An 8,792-nucleotide genomic window follows, 5' to 3' on the forward strand; every position below is an offset into this window, starting at 1 on the left:
TTTATGTAGTTCTAAGACCTAATAGAAAGGTAAAGTTCTCTCTTATTACAGGAAACACTGTTTTCCTTTGATACCAGTGTAAATTTACCTTATCTACGTTGACCTATAAATTATAAAAAGTAACTCCCAGATCTACAGGGCTTGGTCTAACCCCCACATCTCAGTGTTTTATATAAAAATGGCAATAACAGATTATGCCTTCTGTGAAATAAAGTGAGTTTTAGACATTGATTGTAATATGCGAATATACCTGTGAAGTGCTAAAGGCATACTCCTGAGATGTTCACGTGGAACAGCCTTTCCTGTGCCAAACCTCCAGTAGAGACTCCTTAGAAAGTGCTCTCACTGCTCTTGTCCTCTGTCCCCAAAATGATCCCTGCTTGGCATTTTGGATCAAGTTGACTGACTCTGACTTATATGAGCTAGCGAGGTTTTTTGGTGCTGGTTTGCTTTCTAAACACAGTCATAAATTCTCCCCAAATTTAAAGGTTCATTTATAATTTACTTTCCTCAATATTATTGACAATATTTGACCTGAGAAAAGAAGCTTTCCTTATATTTACCCATTGTCTTTTAAATCTTTTAGAAAATGTCTGTTGATGATGTAACTCTGTCCATTCTGAAAGTGTGATTAAGTAGGATCTTGCTTTAATAAAATGCTCATTAAGGGTTTTCTTGATTTTTTAAAAAATTTTTAAAATAATTTAAATTCAACTGATGTAACATATAGTGCATTATTAGTTGCAGGGGTAGAATTCAGAGGTTCCTCCTCCGTTGCATGTAACACCCAGTGATCATTACATCATGTGCCCTCCTTAATGCTACCATCCAATTACCACATCTCCTTCCCACCTCTCCTCCAGCTACCCTCAGTTTGTTCCCTGTCATTAAGAGTCTCTCCTGGTTTGCCTCCCTCTTTGTTTTTAATCTTACTTTATTTTTCCTTCCCTTTCCTCTGTTCATCTGTTTTGTTTCCTAAATTCCACATATGAGTGAAATCATATGGTTATTTGTCATTCCCTGATTGACTATTTAACTCAACATAATCTGCTCTAATTCCATCCATGTCATTACAAATGGCAAGATTTCATTCTTTTTGATGGCCAAGTAATATTCCATTGTAGACATATACCACATCTTCTTTATCCATTCATCTGTCGGTAGACATTTGGGCTCTTTCCGTATTTTGCCCATTGTGGACATTGCTGCTATAAACAGAAGGGTGCATGTGTGCCCCTTCGAATCACTATTTTTGTACCCTTTTGGTAAATGCCTGGTAAAGAACTGCCTGGTCATAGGGTAGTTACTTATTTTTTCATGTTTAGTTAGCCAGTGTATAGTACATCATGGGGGTAGTTCTATTTTTGAGGAACCTCCATGCTGTTTTCCAGAATGGCTGCACCAGTTTGCATTCCCACCCAACAGTGTAAAAGGGTTTCCCTTTTTCTGCCTCCTTGCCAAACATCTGTTGTTTCCTGAGTAGTTAATTTTAGCCATTCTTACTGGTATGTGTGGGGTGTGTCTCATTGTGGTTTTGACTGGTATTTCCCTGATGCTAAGTGATGTTGAAATACTTAGTAAGTTTTACCCCATTTCAAGAAGAAGGTGGAATTTACCTATTAGAAGAATTTCTTTATTGAGGCACCTGGATGGCTCAGTTGGCTAAGCATCTACCTTCAGTTCAGGTCATGATCCCAGGGTCCTGAGATAAGGCCCATGTCAGGTTCCCTGATCAGTGGGGAGTCTGCTTCTCCCTCTCTCTCTGTCCCTCCCCACCCTGCTTGTGCACACTCTCTCTTTCTCTTTCTCAAACAAATAAATAAAATCTTTTTTAAAAAAAGAATAAGAGTTTATTTATTTATTTATTCTTATAAAGAAAGAACATGAGGGGGCTAGTGAGGATCTCAAACAGGCTCCTTGCTTACTCTGGGTCCCTACAAGGGGCTCAATATCACAACCCTGAGATCATGACCTGAGTCAAAATCAAGAGTTGGACACTTAACCCACTGAGCCACACAGGCACCCCCTAACAGAAATGTTTGAAAGGTAAATATCCTCGCTGCTTTACCACTGGTGTCAAGATAATATTTTTAAAAATTCTAATGGTGTGTCTGAGTATGTGTCCGTGATTCATGTGGTGGCTTGCACTGGTTTTGAGCATGGCAGTCTACATGCCTTCTCCCAGAAGGCTGCATGTTAGAGCACTTTACACAATGCTGCTGAAACAACCATAGAAGGTTTGTGTGAGATGATCAAAAAAGGACCCTGCAGGAACTCCTGCCCACCTGTCAGGGGATCCCAGCTCTGTAATCCAGCGTTTCTGCTGTTCCTTCTCCCATCAAATGCTGGCAGTTTACAAGTGAGCAAGATTAACTTTTGCTCTAGTCTATTGGATACTTCTTATAATGGTCAGGTCCCCTTCTATTTTCAAAATTATAAGCTTTGTGCAGTGGCACTATTGTAGCCAATGAGGTTTATCTGAGGCGTGATTATTGCTAATTGAAAACTTTTTTCAAAATTGTGTAATATTCCCAGTGATTTAAGCTCAGTGAAAAGAATTCATGGACTCACGGTTCCTATTGCATTCTTTAATATATTATCTCACAGAAAAGTAGGATTTACAGGTAAAAGCCACATGAAGTCTCCAATGTCAGTTCCCTGAAACTTGGAATGTCTGCATTCTTATGTTGATAAACATTACATCGAACACCTCATCATTCTCTCCCTGATTTAATCTAACTTATCTCCCTCTAGTCCACAGACACAATCCTCTTCTCATTTTCCAAAGGTCTCTATGCTGTGAAGCAAGATCATTTGTCTTGATCTTTCTCTGCCTTCTGGTCATCCTTAACATGGTTAACACCAACTGCTTCTGCAGAACTTCTCTAACTATAGCTGTCGGCTTCTCTACAAACTTCAGTCATCTGCACAAATTTTCAGTAGAGGAATATTCCTTTTTTTTTTTTTTAGGTTTCTATTTATTTATTTATTTAAGAGAAAGAAAACATGAGCAGATGGGAGGAGCAGAGAGAGAGGGAGAAGCAGGCTCTCCACTGAGCCAGGAGCCTGATGTGGGACTTGATTCCATCACCTTGGGATCATGACCTGAGCCCAAGGCGATGCTTAACCTGCTGAGCTACCCAGGCATCCCAGAGGAATATTCCTAATTCAGCACTAATATAAGCATTGTGTCCTTGACCACTTACATGTGACCCAGAGCACCATCATCTAAAGCAGTGTTCTATATTATTTGGTACAGTACAGCTTTATAGAAAAAGAAAAAGTCTTGGGACCAGATAGAACAGAATTCATATATCACTGTTAATTTTCGTTTGCTGTGTAGCCAGTGACCACAACATAATGGCTTCAAACAACACACCTTTGTTATCTCACAGTTCCAATGGATCAAAAGTCAAGGGTCCTCTGCCAGCTCTAACAGTGCAGGAAACAAATAGGTCTTAGAAGAAGAGTGTGGATTCTCCTAAGATGAGCCAGATAGTAACTCAAATCCCACTTGCTGTTTTGGGATGTGGTTTCATTGTTGAGAAAATTAATCCATCCCCTGGTACCTTCAGGGTCTTAAACTGGCACATGCTTTTCTTCTTGGTATCTGATAGTAATGACCACCAGAAGCAGTTTCCTTTTAGCTGGCAAGGCCACTAATATATATACCTTCACAATCCTACCTCAGGGGTGTATTGACTCCCATCCTTATATTTAGATATTAACCCAGTTATAATTTAGTCCATAGGGAAGTTGACATCATTAGACATAAGACGTCACACTGGCCCATTACACTGATGGCATTATGGTGATTGGAGCTGGTGAGCAGGAAGTAGCCACTACTCTCTATATATTTATAAGACATTTGCCTGTCAGAAAAGAGCACAATAAATCCTACAAAATACCGAAGGCCTTCTACCCGAGTGAAACGTAGAGCTCCAGCGGCATGAAGTCAAGGTACTCTTCTAAGGTGAAGGAGAAGTTACTGTATCTGGCCCATCCTGCATTCAAAAAGGGGTCACAATACCGAGTGGGCCTCTTTGGGTTTGGGAGGGAATTTATTTCCTTGTTCAGGTGTGATAATCCTTAGTTGGGTGCGATGCTTCAGCCCATTTACTGAGTGAGTGAGCTGGAAAATTGCTTGTTTTGAGTTAGGTCTGGAAAAAGAGAAGGTTCTGCAATGGTCCAGGTAGACATGCATGATGCCATTGGTTATTAAGAGAGACATGACACCCTGAGACTCAAGATACCTTGGTGGAGGGACTGCTCAGGAACAAGAGCAATAAAAATGTCTCACCTCCTTATCATACTTGGGGAAGGAAGGATAACAAGTGGAAATATGTGCTAAAAAGAAAAAAGTAACTCACCTGCCTATATGTATATATATATATATTTTTTTTTATTGAAGTTAGGAACTTTCTGTGAACATAAACAAGAGATCATCCCCAAAGCAAAAACTTATAGTGTTGGGTTGTGTTTTTTTGTTTTTGTTTTTGTTTTATTTTCCCTTCTGTATCAGCAGACTCAGAAAGAAGGAGGGACTGTCTGCCCTGTTCTTAGTCCTCACCCCAGGCTTTTCAACTCCACCTATGGGCTCTGCGAAGAGTCCTCATTTTCCGTAGAGGAGGAGGCATCCTACCTGTGTAGGTCTGGAAAGATTTCCTAGACTCAAATTAAAAAAAAAAAGGTAGATAGATAATTTGAAGGGCCCTGTAAACAATAAAACCATTAAAGGTCAATGGATCCAAACTGTCCGGCAGCCAGAGCCCAACAAGTCAGCCTCAGTGACCTGGAAGCAAGGCTATGAAGGACTGGGTCGGCACAAGACAGATGACTGACCAGGAAAGTTCTTCCTCTTCACTCAGACTGTCTCAGTACCAAGAGCCTTCTTAGGAAAAGCTTCCCTCTGGACACATCGTGATACTGTTTTATCAAATGATTCTTCTGGTAAAGACCCTCTCATTGAAAGATGGTTGATCATAGTGGTCAACCAATGTTTCCGGAAGTTGAAAAATATTTTGTGGGTGACTCCCCCTCTCTTATGGAGCACTGCAGTCTTCTTAAGGATGCACATTTGCCTGGTGTTATGTTGGCAAAATGTAAAATGGCTTATGACTGCTCTCTTGAAACTTGTACTCTAAATTAGGGGAAAATATATGTATTTTTTTAAAGAAAAAAAAGTTAAATTTTTTTTTTCTTTAACAGTTCTTTTTATATAAGGTAAGAGGTAGATTTGATCGGCGGAGAAATTTTTCCAACTAAATTTAATCCTATCTGGCCTCATTGTTCTGGAGGATTATCAGGAATTGGAACCTCCCCATTTGCTCTTTGAATCATCTCAATCCAGGTTGCATTTTTAAAAAATTGTTTTCCTATGCACTTTTACTCTTTTAATATACTTGTCTTGCTGTTACTTTGGATTAGCTAGTCTAACTAGCAATGAATTAATTCATCTTGACAGCAATGGAACCATGAAGAACTTCTTGTGATGTTTATTTATTCCAGTGTGTCCAAGTGTGTGAGTGTGGCTGTGTGTGGTACGCTAAAATACATAAGCAAGTGTCACTTAGTACTAAAGTTAAATAAATAAAAAATGACCATGTAAGTGCAACACAACCTAGATATTAAAATCAGTTAGGAAGTAAGTTTAAAAAGAGTTTTTTAAATTATATCTCACTGTGACTTATTTTTTTTTTGGTTTTCAAGGGTTTCTGAGTATATAGGAAAATACAGTTGCCATTCTTACTGTACTTGTGATTTCATTATCATGTAATATGATGAGGAAAAGGAATTGGGGCAGTTAGCATAAGAAAAGATATAAGAGAATGTGGATTGCTTACTATTATTCATATGATTCTTTTTTTTCTAAAGATTTATTTACTTACTTTAGAGAGAGAGTAACACACACACACACACACACACACACACTTGTGCAGGTGAGTTGGGGTGGGGACAGAAGGAGAGAATCCTCCAGCTGACTCCCTTCTGAGTGGAGCCCACTGAGTCGGGGCTCAACCTCAGGACCCATGAAATCATAAACTGAGCAGAAACCAACAGCTGAATGGATGCTCAACCGAGTCACCCAGGTGCCCCTATTGATATGATTCCAAGATTTCTATCTATATATTATTCAAATTATTACGTTTTGTGTGCTATTATAAGGGAAATCTTTGGCATAAGTACTGAAAGTATATATTTTAGTACTTTGACTTTTAAACTTTTAAGAAAGATCTTTCAGTATGAACAAATTGTGAATGTGTGCTAAAGTAATAGAAAATGAGAATCCAAAAGACTTCATTAAAAAAAGCACATATCTAAATATCTACAGGACTTACAATATGACTTCTTTTATTTTACTTCAGTATGGCTTATTTATAAATCTTCACAGAAGGTAAAACAATTGGAGGGGAAGTTCGAGCACAACAGGAAAAATACAACTATTCTTTGCCTGACCCCTACTGTTCACAGAGAGTAAGTGTGGCAAAGGAAACAGCAAAGGCAAACCTTGGCAGTTTGTTTTAATCCGTGGTATTTTGTTTCATTCAAAAGAGAGACTGGACTTTGAGAGACAAACTGAGGGTTTCGGAGGGAGGGATAGGGGGTGGGGTGAGCCTGGTGGTGGGTATTGCGGAGGGCATGTATTGCACGGAGCACTGGGGGTGGTGCATAAACAATGAATCTTGGAACATTGAAATAAAATCAAATTAAATTAAGAAAAAAAAAACAAGAAAAAATGTGTTTCTGGATAAAATAATTCACTAAACCATACACTTAGCAAAGAAACAGAAACCTAGAACCCAGACATTTTCAAAGTCGGCCTCTGAATCTGATAGGAAATTTGAGAAACTGATTTCAAGGCCATGGAGCGCAGTTTGGATTGGTTTGTGGGGTCCCCTTACTTCTCCCTCATTCCACTGGTATTGAATCCATTCTACCAGTGCAGGAAAATAATCTTCTGGATTTCAGACCCATCTACCACTACCCTACCACCCCAAACAGAATCACCATCATCACCAAGATAAGGAATGTCATCCAGGACAACTCCCTCTCTTTCCACGAAACAGGTTCTCTCTCCTCCCGGTGGCTATGAAGACAAACAGATGTTACTCAAGCAGAGTGAAAGACAGGGAGGCTGTCTTTTCTGCTTTCCTTATGGCAAACTGAAGTCATTGCTTAATATTGCTCCCCAACAATCGCAATGGATATGGCTTTCCTTTTTGACACAGAGCTTCTTAGGATTCAACCCATTAAGTTTTCTTCGCCATTTTCTCTGCCTGTGGATAATCCCCTCATGTAATTGGAAGACCCCTGAAGATTTGCATGGACTGTCAAACCACGTGACCTCATCAACCAGTCGGTTCTGCTTCGCTGTAGAGCTCCGAAAACCAAAAAGGAGAACAGATCGCTCTCCTTTTGTCTGCTTGTTGGTTTGTGGTTCTTTATTATTTTCTTGCATATGACCTTTGGCACATGCCCCTTCGCACTTCATACCATCCTTCCTTTAATTCCCAAATCTGCCTTCTTAAAATACTCTTTTTTTTTTAATTTTTTTTTTTTATTTATTCGATAGACAGATCACAAGTAGGCAGAGAGGCAGGCAGAGAGAGAGGAGGAAGCAGGCTCCCTGCTGAGCAGAGAACCCGATGTGGGGCTCGATCCCAAGACCCTGAGATCATGACCTGAGCCGAAGGCAGCGGCTTAACCTACTGAGCCACCCAGGCGCCCCCTTAAAATACTCTTTATTCAAATTTTTATCCTCTTTACTGAATGCTGAACTCAGGCAGTTCATAGATGTTTTCCCAAAGGTATTTGTCTAGTTTTACATCTTCAAATAACTCAACTTTGTTTCCAAATTAATAAGAGCATTTGTCCTAATTAATTTCTCTAACTCTAAACCAGGAAATTATCCCTCAGGTGTTTTCAGATACTTTAGACAAGACATGACCTTTCAGGTTGGTTGTGTAGCAGATGTCAATGTATCTAGTGTCCCAGTTACACTCGTTTCTTTCATTGGGAATACTGCTAAATGGCTCACAGAAGGTCATGCTTGAAGATTGGGCAATTATTCATCTCTGTTCTCAGGTGCCTCTGTCTCCTAGACTGAATATTTAGAATATAAAAACTCTTTTTAGAGATAATGAAAACTGCTTTTAATAAAATTCTTCAGGTATTTTACTGGATATATGTATATTTAAGTTTGCATGCTCTGTTTCAAGGTCTGCTGGGGTCAAAAGCAGTGCACACATGCTAAGAGTAATCATTTCTAAGAGTAGACCTACTTAAGTATGCAACCATGAGGCGCACTGGACTCTGACATCACTGTCCCTCTCTCAGCAAACTGTCACTCCTCTCTAGCCCGGCTGGATTTCCTAATCCCAGCCAGCTTTCCAGGCCATGGTCCAGCCCCCATCAATTTTGTGAACTCCTCTAATAGTATACTGAAAAATCTTTTTTTGAAAAGAGGTGATTTCTGCTGAGGCACCTGGATGGCTCGGTTGATTAAGTGTCCAACTCTTGGTTTCGGTTCTCAAGGTCATGGAGTCAAGCCCCGTGTCAGGCTCTGTGCCCAGTGCAGAGTCCGCTTGAGATTCTTTCTTTCCCTCTCCTTCTCCCCCTCCCCTGCTCAGGCTCTCTCTCTCTCAAGTAAATAAATCTTTTTTTTTTTTTTTTTTTTAAGGGTGACTGCATCCAAAAAACCCTACATGATACAGACATTATTTCTAAAGTATGAGTTGTAGACAACGGGCTCTCGAGGAAACAAGTCCTGCTTTGTTAGGGTGGAACAAAGT

At 39.7% G+C, this 8,792-nt stretch overlaps 1 non-coding gene across 1 annotated transcript; it reads left to right on the plus strand.

Annotated features, from left to right (window-relative positions):
- The first annotated feature begins 2,438 nt into the window (after positions 1–2,438).
- On the plus strand, positions 2,439–2,582 carry LOC123390925. The gene has a single exon (XR_006605512.1). It is a non-coding gene; the product is annotated as a U4 spliceosomal RNA (small nuclear RNA).
- The last annotated feature ends 6,210 nt before the right edge of the window (positions 2,583–8,792 follow it).

This window comes from Mustela putorius, unplaced genomic scaffold, assembly GCF_011764305.1.
Source record: "Mustela putorius furo isolate JIRA1106 unplaced genomic scaffold, ASM1176430v1.1 tig00000151_pilon_pilon_pilon, whole genome shotgun sequence".
Taxonomy (NCBI): Eukaryota; Metazoa; Chordata; class Mammalia; order Carnivora; family Mustelidae; genus Mustela; species Mustela putorius.